Source organism: Melanotaenia boesemani, chromosome 4 (assembly GCF_017639745.1).
Source record: "Melanotaenia boesemani isolate fMelBoe1 chromosome 4, fMelBoe1.pri, whole genome shotgun sequence".
Classification (NCBI taxonomy): domain Eukaryota; kingdom Metazoa; phylum Chordata; class Actinopteri; order Atheriniformes; family Melanotaeniidae; genus Melanotaenia; species Melanotaenia boesemani.
Genome location: NC_055685.1, coordinates 7,075,260 through 7,089,839, shown reverse-complemented (window position 1 = coordinate 7,089,839; position 14,580 = coordinate 7,075,260). Strand labels below are relative to the sequence as shown.

At 37.8% G+C, this 14,580-nt stretch overlaps 1 protein-coding gene across 1 annotated transcript in view; it reads left to right on the top strand.

Annotated features, from left to right (window-relative positions):
• Positions 1 to 14,580, top strand: part of LOC121638437 (sphingosine kinase 1-like) — a 74,084-nt gene that overhangs the window by 29,550 nt on the left and 29,954 nt on the right. The window lies entirely within an intron of this gene.

The following is a 14,580-nucleotide window of genomic DNA, read 5'->3' as shown; positions in this document are numbered from 1 at the left end:
AATAAATACAGAAATGAATAAATATTCCATGAAATAAATAAATATGCCAATGAAATAAATACAAAATAAATGAACAAAATGTATATTTAATACACATTTAATGGCACTCTTATCTATTTTATGAACAATTTTATATATGTATTTATTAGACTTTGTTATTAACACTTTAATTTCATAGTAGTATTTATTAATTATGTGAAGGTTTATGTTGTGGTTCTGGGTTTACAAATTTCATTAAACTGTTCTTGTGCAGTGCCTTTTATGCATATATATTAATTAAAGAAATCAATAAAAGTGCCATTAAATAAATACATAAACCACTAATAAACTGACATTTTATTAAATTATTTATTATGTTGTTTTAAAGGAGATTTCAGAACATTAAGATATATGTTTTGTATTTCGATCAAGCCAAAAGAATATTGTAATATTAGGTATTGGCCATATTATACAGCCCTAACTGTTGGTCTTACTATAGAGAGTGAATGTTTTACATGGTAATTACTGATGAGAGAGTCAGCATTTTAAATGCACTCATTAAAGAATTTAATAAAACCACCAGAACACCTGCTCGTGTGACAGCCGAGTCGATGTGCTTCATTCTCACACAGTGTGTTTGGATTTTGTACATGAGTAAATCTAATTTTTACATTACTTGGCTCATCCTCTGTTGTGATCCTTGTAAGGGACCCGTGGTTGGGAATACAGGACCTCTGTTTTGGAGCCAGTTTTTTAAAACTGTATTAAAGGAGCCCAAGTTTAATTCCCTTTAAGTCACAGTGATAGCTGGCATAGCTCCCAGTCGGCTGCAACCCTGAACATAATGAAGGAGTGGATGGATGGATTGATGTCTTCAGGAAAAAAATATATATTTTTACATTCTTCACTTTCATACTGCAATATCTGTCTTTGTGAAGTAGGCGAAATGACAGAATGAGGTCACCTCTGTTTTCTCTGCTCTGTTTCAAGACATTTGCCACAAAGGTCTGAATTCAGGCACATTATAAATGTATGGATGGCTTCGTTGACCACAGAGATGCCAACAGCGGCTGACTTTCAGCTCCGAGCAATGGGATGGCATCCAGGGCGTCCTGGTAGCCAACCAAGCTACAGCTGCTCCAAGAGCTTAGAAACCTGAGCTGCCACCTACAGACTGAATGACTGGTCACATATTTATTATCCACTCGTCTATCAGCTACCGATGTTGGTTTTCATTTACCTGATCAGTAGCTGAATTTACCTCCTCTTTACTTCATCTGTGTTACTGCACATGAAGAAAACTAAGGACAAACCCTTTTTTTTCTTTCTCCAGACAAGACTATAAACTGCATAGTACAACTCTGGTAAAAAAAAAAACTTGGAGGTATCTCCTGTTGAGAGGGTGTTATTTCAAACTGGGGAGGGTTTCTATCAGTCTGTTTTATTAAGTCCTGCTCTCTCCATCCCCTGTTTCCTTGCAGGGATTGAAGGACACATGGGAAAAACAACAAGCTATTACCAGTAATTCTAAAAACCATTTGTAAAAAAGCTTAATTTTAGTTTGCAATTGTCCCAAAGCACAACAGCTTACGATCATACACAAGATGCACATTTCTACAAACTATAGACATCTGTTCAATCCTGCTCTTTCACCAATGAGCCTTAAAGGTGAGGTGGGACATTTTTGCACAATCATCATTTTTTTGCTTGCTCTCTGGTCCTCTCATGGCTGCCTCCTCCTCTTTTATGAAAAGGTTCTGATATACAAATTCGAGCAGGACCCTAAAGTAGCTGATGGTGGTAGAAAGGATTCATACTTCTGCTATGCAGGGGCGGGTCTAGAAAAGTTCTGATGGGGGGCCAGGCAGGGGCACTGAGCAGGAAAAGAGGGGCACAAATAAGTTTGACATCTTATGAAATATTGAACTGAATTACTATTAAAACTAAAGTAATCATCTAATGTGAAGAAGCGAAGAAAAACCCAAGTGACAGTCAGTTAGAATTGAACATAAGTAAGCATGGGCTTCCTCTTTCTGTTGATATAATACAGTAAAAACGGGCAAATTCAGGCATAGATGTGAATAGTGATTAATCATAATTAATTTTTAAACTGTGATTAATCTGATCAAAAAGTGTAATTATTTGATTGTATATATAATCAGGGGAGGGACTCAATTAAAAATTAATCTAATTAATTACAGACTTTGTAATTAATATTAATTAACTGCATTTTAACAATATTTGCCCCAAAAAGCAATTTTTTTTTCTTTTATTTAAATGGATTTTAGTGGACGACTGAATCAATAAGAGACACAGACATTAAACTCAAGCTCTAGTATTGTCTGTCATTACATCGCAGTTCAATCGAAAACAGTAGAAAAAGAACTAGAAAGTATCCCTGGCCAAAAATTAACAGACCTAAAGTCAAAGTGCCATTTTAAGTACTTTAATCCGGCTGTTCTTAAAGAGTCTACAAAATGTTTAACGTTTTAAATGTTTTCATCCACATTCTTCATTAACAGGCATTAATAACAGTAAGCCGGGGCAGGATCAGCCAGCAGCAGCTTTCAGTCTGGTCATGGAGCAGAGGTGAACATCCCCTGCTCTGGAGCTGGAGCTGGAGCTGGGACTGGGACTGATGCTGTCAGTCAGATGGACCGAGGCTGTTTAGTGCTTTTGGTCGGGGGAGGGGCCTATAGCAGCACCACGGCTCATTGAGAAGAGTAAACGTTGCATGCTTTCACATCAGACTGCAAAAGTCTCCAATATCACCAGAAAAAGTCTCTAGATCTGCTGCTAGTTGCTTTTTTAAGAATAGAAATTGCTAGAAGGGTCTGAAAACTAGCTAAGTGTAGCACTCAAGATCTGACGTGTAATCGTAATGTAAACATGCGCTGACAAATGTTCCACGTTGCTTGGAACGCAATGTGCAATGTGGAAGGTATCACATATATATATATGTATATGTATGTATATATATATATATAGAGAGAGAGAGAGAGAGATATGGATATAGATATATATATGTGTGTGTGTGTGTATGTTTGTGTGTGTGTATACCATCATACATTCACTGTTCTCTAGTGTCCTCTTGTTTCCATGCTATCACCATCATTATGCTGATCAAGTGCCTCTGACCCACATGCAGGCAGAGCTGTTATGTAATAATTTGTGTACATGCACAGTAAAATATACTTATGGATTAAGACACGTCCATCAGAAACACATTTCATTTCACACAAAATCCCCTATTTTCCTTCATATGCTTTGACATAATCACACATGTCCTAATGCGGATCATTTCATAGTAATTTATATCATGTGCAGTGATATATACTACAGTACTAGGAACATTCATTTATCCAGAAGTTTAGGACTGTTTTTTCAGTTATTCTGTTTTTCTTAGTCAGTTCCAGTGGTGGGGGTGTACTGGGAAAGGGAGAAATGAGAAAAATTATATTACTACTTCATTTTAGGGATTTCTATTTTTTGACTAGTAATACAGCAGCAACTGACAGTCTTCATAAATCTTCTTTTTTTAACTTAATCTCTTCAAAATGGGTCTGAATAATGCATCGGTGGAATCGTATTAGTGTTGACCAAACTTCCAAAAGAAATCTCTAAACCAAATTGTATTTTTCAGTCTTTTTCTATCAAGGCATTTAGAGGAGGATAGATATGCTTTTTTCTCTGGCTGATGATGTTCTGTAGTAATCAGGGCAGCTGGTGGCTGATATATGATGCAGATCGTTATTTTAAATGGCTTTTGAAGCAGCGAGTGTGAGATAATTTAGCATTATATGCACATAAAATAGAAAATAACTGATTTATTTTCGAAGGAAAGAGAAAATCTACCAGAGAGAAACAAAGCTTAGCAACGGCAAAGAAAAAAGTCATGGAAATTCACCTCTGTGCTCTTTGCAGTTTTAAGGTGGTATAACCTGTTTTTATTGTTATGTTACTGAATACTGGGTGAGAAGACTTGACTTATTATTTGGGCTTTCTGTTGGGCTAAACACTCAGTTTTAAGGGGGCGGCATGGCTCAGTGGGTAGAGTGTTCGTCCTGTAGGGTTGCCGGTTTGATCCTGGCCCGGTCGAGCTCATGTCAAGGTGTCCCTGAGCAAGACACTGAACCCCTAATTGCTTCTGATGGGTTGCGGTTGGCACCTTGCATGGCAGCTTCTGCCATCAGTGTGTGAATGTGTGTGTGAATGGGTGAATGTGACGAATATGTAAAGCGCTTTGGATAAAAGCAATATATAAGTACAGACCATTTACCATAACTCACAGCGATTCATATGATGCCATATATATTAGTTGCGTAAATTATTTAAAGACTGTAATCGAATTAAAACCAAATTCCAAGTTTCCCATGTGCTTCATCATCAGTTGGCACACAGCTCTGCATCAGATTCCCAACAGAATTGTTTGTATCTTTCCTCTTAGACTGATGAATACTAATCTCTCTGCAAGTTAATCGGAGGCGCCAACTGGTCCTGATTTGACGGTAAAAACCCTAAAAATGTTCATAAAAACTTGTGAGACTTACGTAATATGATGAGATGAGACGGAGACGAGGAGATTTAACAAACAGAATGCCAGAAATTACTAAAAATAAATCAATTATAATGATAAAACTGTGCAAATGTGTTTGTGATATAGTTGGTTATAAATGATCACACGGTGAGATTTAAATCATATAAAAGCAACTTTATGTACAAACAAGTCAATTTCTCCTGAACTGGATAACAAGACAAGCAGTCTGGTCCCTTGAACGCACCAGGACTGACATTGTCATGGTGTCATGAGTAACGAGAGAAAAGGTAAAGGATAAATTTTTCTCTCTCTTTAGACGTTGAGCCGTTTACAGTTTGTATACGGCTCACCTTAGAGCAGGGCTGTCAAACTCCGGTCCTCGAGGCCGGTGTCCTGCAGGTTTTCATCTTTTCCCTGGTCTAACACACCTGAATAAAATCAAATGGATCCAACAGGTTCTTGTCAACTTCTTCACAATAACCCATTAATTTCAGTCATGTGTGTTAGATCAGGGAAACAATGAAAACCTGCAGGACACCGGCCCTCAAACCAGCGTTTGACACCCCTGCCTTAGAGGATGCAATGATGATGATGGAGCGAGTGCTGGATCTGTTGCAATAAAACCTCCAGGTGAGTCTGAAGGTTGGTCAGTGGTGTTATTAACCAGGTCTAATTATTCTAATGAAAAGCCACTGTTGTTGCAAATTTCATAGACAAAATACCTCATTTAGTGGGTGGAGATGACTTGCAAATCCACGGAGGGATAGTCTTGTCATTGAGGGAAGGGATCTGACGTGGGTGCTTTAAAGGGACATTGTGAAAGAATTACTTTCATCTAACGTTGGAATCGTGCATCACATTGTAACGTAAAGTGCATTCTAGCGTCTCTCTTTCTCAAACACGTATAACAACAACAGTTACCGCCGTGTCTGAAAAGCCTGAACTACACCGATGAGAGCATGTCATCCAATACTTCATGGAAGTTCACTCAGGTGAAGAGGTTTGTGATTTCATCCCATCAAACTGTCAGATATTGTTGCTCTGTGTTTAGCAGGAAGAATGGTTCTCACAGGGGAATCTCGTCGGGGAACATGGCCTCGACACAGCATCGACATTTTGTCCCAGTAAAACCAGCTTTTAAAGCCTTTCCACCAGCTTTTAGTCCAGCGTTACCACGACTGAAAGCCGGCGTTTACCGTGACTATGAAAGCGACTGAAACCACGTTAACTTACACTTCTGTACCAACAAGGCTGGTGCATTTAAGCTGGATCTGCTGTTATGCTGGCCAAGGTAACCATGGTAACGAGCAACACTGTCTACCAAAACCGAATGAAAAAAGTTAGCTTTAGGCTAATTTAGGAAATACTGTTGACTTACTTGTCACGGAGAAAGCTGGCAACTTCAGCTTTGCTTTTAAAATCTTTCTCCTTCTTGAGCTCCTTTCCCCTGGGGAAGGCTAGCCCCATGTTTTTCCATTTTGTTTTTGTCCTTTTTGTTTCATCTGGTCACGCTGCCTTTTAAGTCCCCCTTGTTGTTTTTCCGATGGTGAAAATGCGATGGTGAAAATGCGATGGTGAAAATGGCTCTCGTGCTGCTGCTGCGTATGCATGGTCCAGCATTTTTGTAAATAACAATTTAACAGATTTTCTAACTTGCCGGAGTAGTAAGCCACTCTCTTTTATCTTCTCCTGCCGCGTCTCACTGTACAGGGAAAACGGATAGTTGGTGTTATTTGTTCCTTTGCCTGCGGCTGTAGTTTCAAGATGGCAGACCGTCATGGCGCTGCCCTACCGGCTTACCCGTCAGCGAAGGTCATAACGCACCAATGATAAAACATATATATATGCAGACATTGATTTTGGCCAGTAAACAACAGAAAATGTTACATAACGTCTCTTTAATGTGCACGTCTGTTGCACCAAAGGTGTTTGGAAAACCAGCAATAGAATTAAATCTGTCTTGACTGTGACTTCTTGAATTATTGAAATGCATTAATAAAAATACATGAAAAATAGTTGAATTTCCTCTGAGGGAAATTATAATGTTAGAAGATGATCTGCAACATTTTTATGTTTATTTTAAAATAACTAAATACTTTGTAATTGACTAAAAGTTATTTTAAAAATATGACAATGACAATGAAGTGAACACCAGAAGACAACATAAACACCGACTTGGTTCAAGCAGAGTTTTCACTAGAAGTGAAAGTAGAACTTAAATTTGTAGAATAGATTTCTTTGTATGGTTGGTGAATTCCAATTTAACCGTGTAGACCTCAACAAGCCGTCTCCCAAGCAGGAGAGCAAAAAAAATAAAAGTAAAAAACTGTATGTGCATGATCGTATTTGGAGCTGGTGTAGCTTTTACGAGAAGCAGGGTGATGCAGCTTTCATGGCTCAGAGACAGAGATGTAGATTTCACTTTTTTAGCTTCTGATAAATGAAAACATGAGGGATTTGCCTAAAATACATTGCCTCTCCCCCAAAAAAAGAAATAAGAAAAAGGTCACCACCTTGATTTAACTAAGGAAATAGGTAAGAATCTCCTATTGGATAACTACTCCATGGATGGTGAAAGTTATTTAACCCAAAACTGAAGCAATGAGCAGCTTCTCATTTCTTAAACAACCAAGTCCAAAAACAACCTGTAGTTGTGGAAAAGATGTTGGTTTGTTTCAGAAAGTTTCACAAAAATTATTTGTATCAAGCAAATAAAACATCTAATAGGAGACTTCAAAATCTATGTTAGGAACAGTCCGCTTCATTCCAAACTCGAAGGATCAGGGGAAACCATCATCTTCCATGGATAAATGGTCAGAAAAAAATCCTGAATGATGGTGATCACATAAACATTTGGTGAGATATATAATTAAGAAACTACAGTACAATTCAGGGCTATGTTTAATAGTAAGAACATTTCCACATGAACAGTGTAAAGGGAACTCAAGGGATTGGGACTGAACAGCTGTGTAGCCATAAGAAAACCACTAATCAGAGAGGCTAACCAGAGAAAATTGTTGGTCAGGTCTAGGTTCAGCAACATTATGTCTCCAAAGAAGGAGGTCAGCTGACTATGTTAATGATGAGCAAGTTATTGATGGCTCGGCCATATTCCAAGGTGATAACACCAGGATTCATGGGGCTCAGATTGTGAAAGAGTAGTTCAGGAAACAGGAGACATCATTTTCACACATGGGCTGACCGCCAGTGTGGTGGCAGTGTTTCAAAGCAACTATCTGCTTTTAATTGTGACTGTAGGTCAGTCAGACAAGGATTTAGACCCAGTTAACAGCTCACATGGGCAGCCAGACGCTCGCAGGGCTTTTCTGGTCACTTAGTCCAAGAAGTCGCTGCATAAGGGTGGTTACAGTGCCTGAGCCAAAAAAAGAAACTTGGCTGCAGCTTCTGCTCCCTGAATTTACAGCAATATTTTCAGTTGCTCACATCCACCTCTGTTTACTTAACGGTTTCAAGTGTGATATTTGCTGTTCATGTGAGACTGGGCAGTACATCAAGTGGGGTCTGATACAAAAGTCCTTTATAGAGTCAGTTTTACTGCAAAGAGAGAACCAGTTCTGAAAGCTGGACATGAGCTGACCTAATAATCCAACACTATAGCTGAAAATATCAGCAATGATATATGTTTTCCTTTTACAACTCTGTTATTATCTGCCAACAAGAATGGGTGTGTTTCTTTGGTTTTCCTCATCGTTGTCTGTTAAATAAACAGTGACCAGGATCCCACAGATGATTAACAACTAGTTAAAGAGCATTATGTAATCAATAGAATATCCTGTCTTAGAAAAAAAGTGTCAAAGTCTATCATCCAAATGTGAAATGATAATAAAAAATTAGATGCAATATGTTGAAAAAAGAATCAACAATAAAAAATTAATTAAAAAAAAAGCTTTTAGACAGAATTTTAGAGCCATCCAATCACAAACCAGATCATTTGTTTTCTCTCACCATGCTCCATCAGCTTAGCTGTTCATATTAGCATGCCATGGCTCTGTCGTTGTATAAAATATACTCACAGTGAATAAAACCTGTTGAAAAATATTCTGTTTTCTACTCTTTTATATTATTTTTAAAAACTTCTGGGAACACCAGCAAATACAGTCAAGACTAAAGCTGAAATCTGATGTGCAGATGTTTAGTGGGCTCATAATTCTCATAGTTTGTTTTATTTATGATAAAAAACAGGCCAGTTTGAACTTAAATTGTATATCTTTTTCTGTGTATTTTAACCACAGATAATACACAGGAGAAAAAAGACAAATGTAAACCAAGCAGGAAATACGGTGAGGCAAACAGAAGGAGGTGGGAACTTCTTTCTGTGTCCGTAAAGGCATGAAAAATACTGCATCATCACACTGGACGTTTTTTTGTTTGTTTGTTTTTTTTAGCTGATGTAATACATTTTAGAATATCATTGGAACTTAAAGCTTATTGAACACTGGTTGTTATTAACTAATCCAGTTGATATCATGTTGTTTTGATAACACTGATACTATTTAATGTTTTATTGTATTTAGTTATTTTATGTTCAGCACTTTGTTCAGTGGCTGCTGTTGTAAAGTGCTTTTATAAATAAAGTTGGCTGGGCTTGATGTCACGAGTGTAGTCACAATAAAAAAAAAAAAGATCTTTTAGATCTCCACTGTGAAGCTGCAGTATTACTAAAAACTCTAAACACATCAGCACATTGGCCTCTGACGTTATCAGAGGAGGACGGGAAACTAAAGAGGAACTGTTGAACGTTGAACCGACTTTTACTGGCTGGAGGGAGCTCAGAGAAGAGACAGGATGAAGATGGATGTTGAATTAGCTTACATTAGGGGGCGCCAAGGGCAACAATCTGCCAAAAATTGGAGGAACTGGTTTAAAGTTTTTAAGATTCTTTGGATTGATATTGGTCAGGTTAAACTGATTTAGATACAGTAGGTATGAGCCGTACTCTGAGCTACAGTATTCTGGTAATATTATAACATAGTAAACAGTTAAAAAAGTAGCTCAGTGTAACTTTCTGACCTTAAAAATATGTGTTTCTGACACATTTCTATGGCACAGTGACATTTATTATGTACATTATTGCCCAACAGCATCCCAAAGCTGAGAAACCACCTTTCGTAATGTTTTTTTTTTTCAGCTTGGAGCATCACATTCCAGCTGAGTTTGGCTTTACAGCATCACACTGCATTACACAGCAGCAACACAATGGCTGCTCTGAACACACCGTGGCTGATTCATTAAAGAAATGCAAGAAGACACTTGTACTTGTACTGACTGGAGAGATCTCAGAGAAGAGACAGGATGAAGAATTAGAAAAGATTGTTTTTCATTAAATGTCTGCGTTCAGGAGGAAATATTCGGATTTTTTGTTGCCTTTTGAGACTTGATATAAAAAGAAGTGATCGTGTTAGATCCGTATGTGATGTGGTTTCGTATCACTCATGAGATCAAAATCATAGTTTGTGATCAGCAAATACTGATTTATTATCTACCGAACTGTTATAAACATGGAGTCTTATCACGGTTAATGTCACTTTAATCATGGCTACGATTAATAAATATTAAACATCCCTTGGTATTGTCACTTTTCATGAAGGATTATGTCCGAGCCATATCCTCCAATCAGGAAGGAAGACAAAGTTATTTGACATCCGCTTGCGTTGCTTTGTTTTCGCTCTGTGTGAGTTGCAGATGAGAGCAGCAGAGGAAGAGTTATTCCCTCCAAACATACAAATGAAGTCATTCTTTTAGAATTTCCTTGGTTATAGATAAAAATGGCAACGGTGTCATTGTGGAGGACAGGTTATCAGCCTGTAAAGCATGACATAAAAAGTTGCAGTGAAAGTGGAAATACATCAAATATGTCTCACTGTGGCCTTGTGATGGACGGACAGGTAACCTGTGGAGGGCGTAGCCTCGCTTTTGCCTTGTAGCAGCTGGGAAAGGCTCCAGTTCTCGCAAAGAGCATTACAATAAGTAGGAATAGAAAATATATGATTGGATGTTTCACTGCCTGCAGGATAACCAACAGCTTTGTACATTAAAGGTAAATGAACAGTAGCCTGGTTAAATGAAGTTAATGCTTAACTAACGTAACATTAAATTTAAAATTTATGATGTAGTTTGCAGTTTTGTCTTTGTGTTCGACTCCGGCTGGGCTTAGAGCCCAGTGTGACCAGTAAAGCTGCTCTCAGTCTTACATTTTATTGATGGGAAAACCGAAAAACTCTTCAACTTTTTTAAAGGATAGTTAAAATGTTCAAACATAATCAGCTAAGCATGAGGCTGATACGTTCTTTAGTCATCAGTGTGCAATGAAAACATGTTTAATTCCAGATATCTGCTCTTGTTTCTTTATTTCCACTGTCCAGTATTGTAAATGTCAACCAGCAGCTATTCTGCCAGAGTTCAGCTGGAAGTCAAAGCTGGCTAGAGTGTTTCTAAACTATCTACTCAGGAAAAAGAAATGTTCAAAACCATTTTTATTATGTATTTTCCAGAAAGCAGCCTCCCAGGTCCAGGTAGAGGTCCTGTAGCCGTTTCATCTGTGTTCTCTGAGAGAAATCCAGAGTTAATATGTAGGATTTATTTATTGTTTACAGAGCAGAGGGGATTTAGTTGGAATGAGACTTTACTTTGCTTCTATTTTTTTATTATTATGCATCAAAAGATTGTAAAATGTTTAGTAATTGTGATTATTTCTTTGACAATATTCATAACAAGGAAATCTATAGTCACGACAACTCTAATAGGATCATGATCAAACTTTTGATTTACTCCCCTAGTCCTTCACACTTTCTCTGTAATTTTAACTGGTAAGTAAATGATGCTTCAGTAGGACTTTAAACAGCTGTTGTGTGTTTCTGGAGTCTGTGGACAGTTCACAGTAGGAAACCTTCTGCATGTGGCCGCTAACAAAAGTGGACAGACTCATTATTGGGTCTTCGGCTGTGCTGCAGCTGTGGGAGCTGCCAGAGGTGGAGGATAGATGGATGACTGTAGCGCTGGTGGGGGTTGGTGCAAACAGAGAGAGAGTGTGCTGATCCTTCTGTGCTCATTGTGTTTGCCAGCAAAGTCTCCACACAGGGAAAGATGGCACACTTATTCCTCCTGGGCAGCGTGCCCTGCTGCTCAGGCTTCCTGAGACGTCTGTCGGACAGGATTAATTACAGCTCTCCTGTTCACACTCATGTGCTTGATACAGATTAAAATATTTATCAGAGAAGTGTATCACCTGGACCATCTTCACTGTGCTGCTCCTTTATTTATAACAACACTTTCTGAAAGAAGTGTGTCCGCTTCTTTAACATGATGCCTGTGTGTTGTATTTTCTACCAAAATGTGGGGAGTTTGTGAGAAGAAAAGCATTTTGGAAGCTTCGTAGAGCCCATAAAAGTATGCACGAAGGCTTTTAAAAATGTATGAAAGTGTGCTGTTAAAGAAGAATCAGGGAAATCTCAGTGGAGCTGAGTGATAACGTTGCTGAGTTTAACAGCTTCTGTAGCAGCTCTACAGTGTCGGCACAGAACAGCAGAGACATTGATCTGAAACTCCAGAAAACCAGCAATAGAACAAAAATGGCTGCTCAGCGACGATGAAATGAGCTCCTTATTAATCTTCCACATCAAGACCAATTTCCTTATTTGTCAGCTTGTAGTTTAAAGCATTAATGTTGTTATTGAAGTGCCAGAAAAGATGCTGCATTGGTTTCATCGTGGAAAAGAGCAAACTGGGACTTCTTTTATCTTTTTTTTTTATGTATTTTTCTTCATATCAGATCTAGGATAGAGGCCTGTGCTCTTGGGACCGTTTTCCTAATCCTGCTCCCACCTGCTCCCATTTCTAATTTCTGATTGTTACCAGCTGCTCCCTTCACATGTGTTTTTCATGCATTGTGCACACCTGCAAAGCTTCTACTGACCACTCAATAACACTATTGATCTGGTTCTTTCTCTTCTTGTATTCCGTTTCATGTGTTAATCAGGTTTACAACCAAAATATTTCTTAAAACTAGATGCAAAGCCTTCATGATGTGATGTATAGCTGCATCTCAGTGTGCTGCGTCTTACACTTTTTTTACTGGTAACAGCACACGGTTACTTTTCCTTTGATAAATAGAAGCACTGTGGTTCTGTTTGGTAGAAATCAGAATCAGATTTTATTTGTCGTTATATATACAAGAACTGTCTGGTGCAGACAAGATAACAGATTAAACCAATAAACATTCAGTTAAAAAACAACAATATAACAAAGTGCAATATTGACATTCAGATTGTATTTAGGACAAGTATTACTGTATAATAAGTTAAAAAAAAGAAAAGATGAAAGACCATCATCACACTGAATAAAAGTTTGAAACACAAGCTACACAAATCTAAAACATAGTATAAAAACTGAAAACAATGTTGTAAAAACTCTACTATCCAGCATCGTGACTGCTCTGGGATAAAAAAAAACAATTTTTCAGTCTAGTGGTTCTTGTTTTATTATAAGTTTGGTCGTGGTACGATGTATCGATTCAGTGGAAAATGATTTGATATTTGCTGATATCAGAAAAAGATGACGTGATTTTGATTGAATCGAATGATGGAACCAGTGAACATCATAAGTTGATTTTACAAGCTGATTAGCAATCATTAAACATGTTTTATGGTGGCATTTCTTTCCTAAAATGTTGATTTCTCTCCCAATTTCCTTTGTGTTTTATGAAATATAAATTTGTTTTAAAATGTCATTTTTGGGGATTTATGTGTTTTTTGAATTGTAAATGTGTTTTGCACTTTTCAGCCACCGTAATGTTCACATGTGCAAAATTTCTTTGATCAGGTTAAATCAGGTTATTCTGAACAAATCTGTACCATTTACATTGACCCTGAAACAGTTATTGTGATCCTGACGTGTGTTTACATGCATCAAATGTTTGAATGGAATTAATCTTTTTTTAATCAAGTCAAGTTTCTTTATTGTCATTTCACCATATCGGTACATACAGAAAGTCAACATGGCCGTTCTCTAAAGCCACAGTGAACATGCGAGTTAACAGTAAATAAAAGCTAAAATTACAGAATAGTTCATTCATAGAAAAAAATCAAGTCGAGTAATAAAACCCTTTATGTAGCAGAATTGGCTGACTTTCCGGAAACAGTAGTAGAAAAAAAAACAAGGATTTCCAACATAAACAAACACATCTGTGTGTCCACAGTTATTGTCGTCTTACTGATTTCTGTTTCTCCTCCTTTATTAATAATAAGTTCTTTTGTCACAGACTGACGTATTTTACTTTTAAATCTTCCCCCTCTTGTGTTGCTTTAAAAAAGAAACAAGGATGATGGACTTTTAAAACCATGGTGTGGTGCAGAGGGGTGCGTCTGTGAGGGATGTCGTCATTCTGACATAATTACAGCTTGTTGTAAATACACCTCTGAGCTGAGCCATAATTCATCCATCACCCAGTTTAGGAACTTTTCCAGCGGCGCACCACAAAGGACGTTTAAAGCAATGTTAGCAGATACATGGTTCGGGCTGAGCCGAGGGCGGCGTCCGAGCAGGAAGTGTCCGTCAGCGCTCAGTCCAGCCCAAGTTAATCTCTGTGGATCTGTGACGAGGCGTGGTTTTGTCCCTGTTCTGTGGGAAATAAATAGATGAACACAGGTTTTGGGTCAGAGGAGTTAAAGTAGAATTCTTTAGGTTTTGATGTGAACATGTTTTCCTCTTTTAAACTTACTAAACTCAACCTGTTTGACAGCATCTGATCGTCAGGTGAATGATTCATACTTGGAGATGATTCAGCTTCGTGTCTGATAGGGATGTCACGATTGGTTGAGTTCACAATTAAGCACTGTTTTAAACAGTATGACTAGTTAATCGTGAAGATCCTCAATATCATAATTTTCCAGAGAAGATTATGTCTGATTCACACCAGCAGATTAACACAACTAGTGCACATAAAGAAAACAAAGTCACATCCACATGCTAATGCTCGTGTAGCATTTTTTTCATATCGTTGCAGAAGAGGCGTGTTAGAGTGGGAATACATGGCAGAGAGAGTTTTT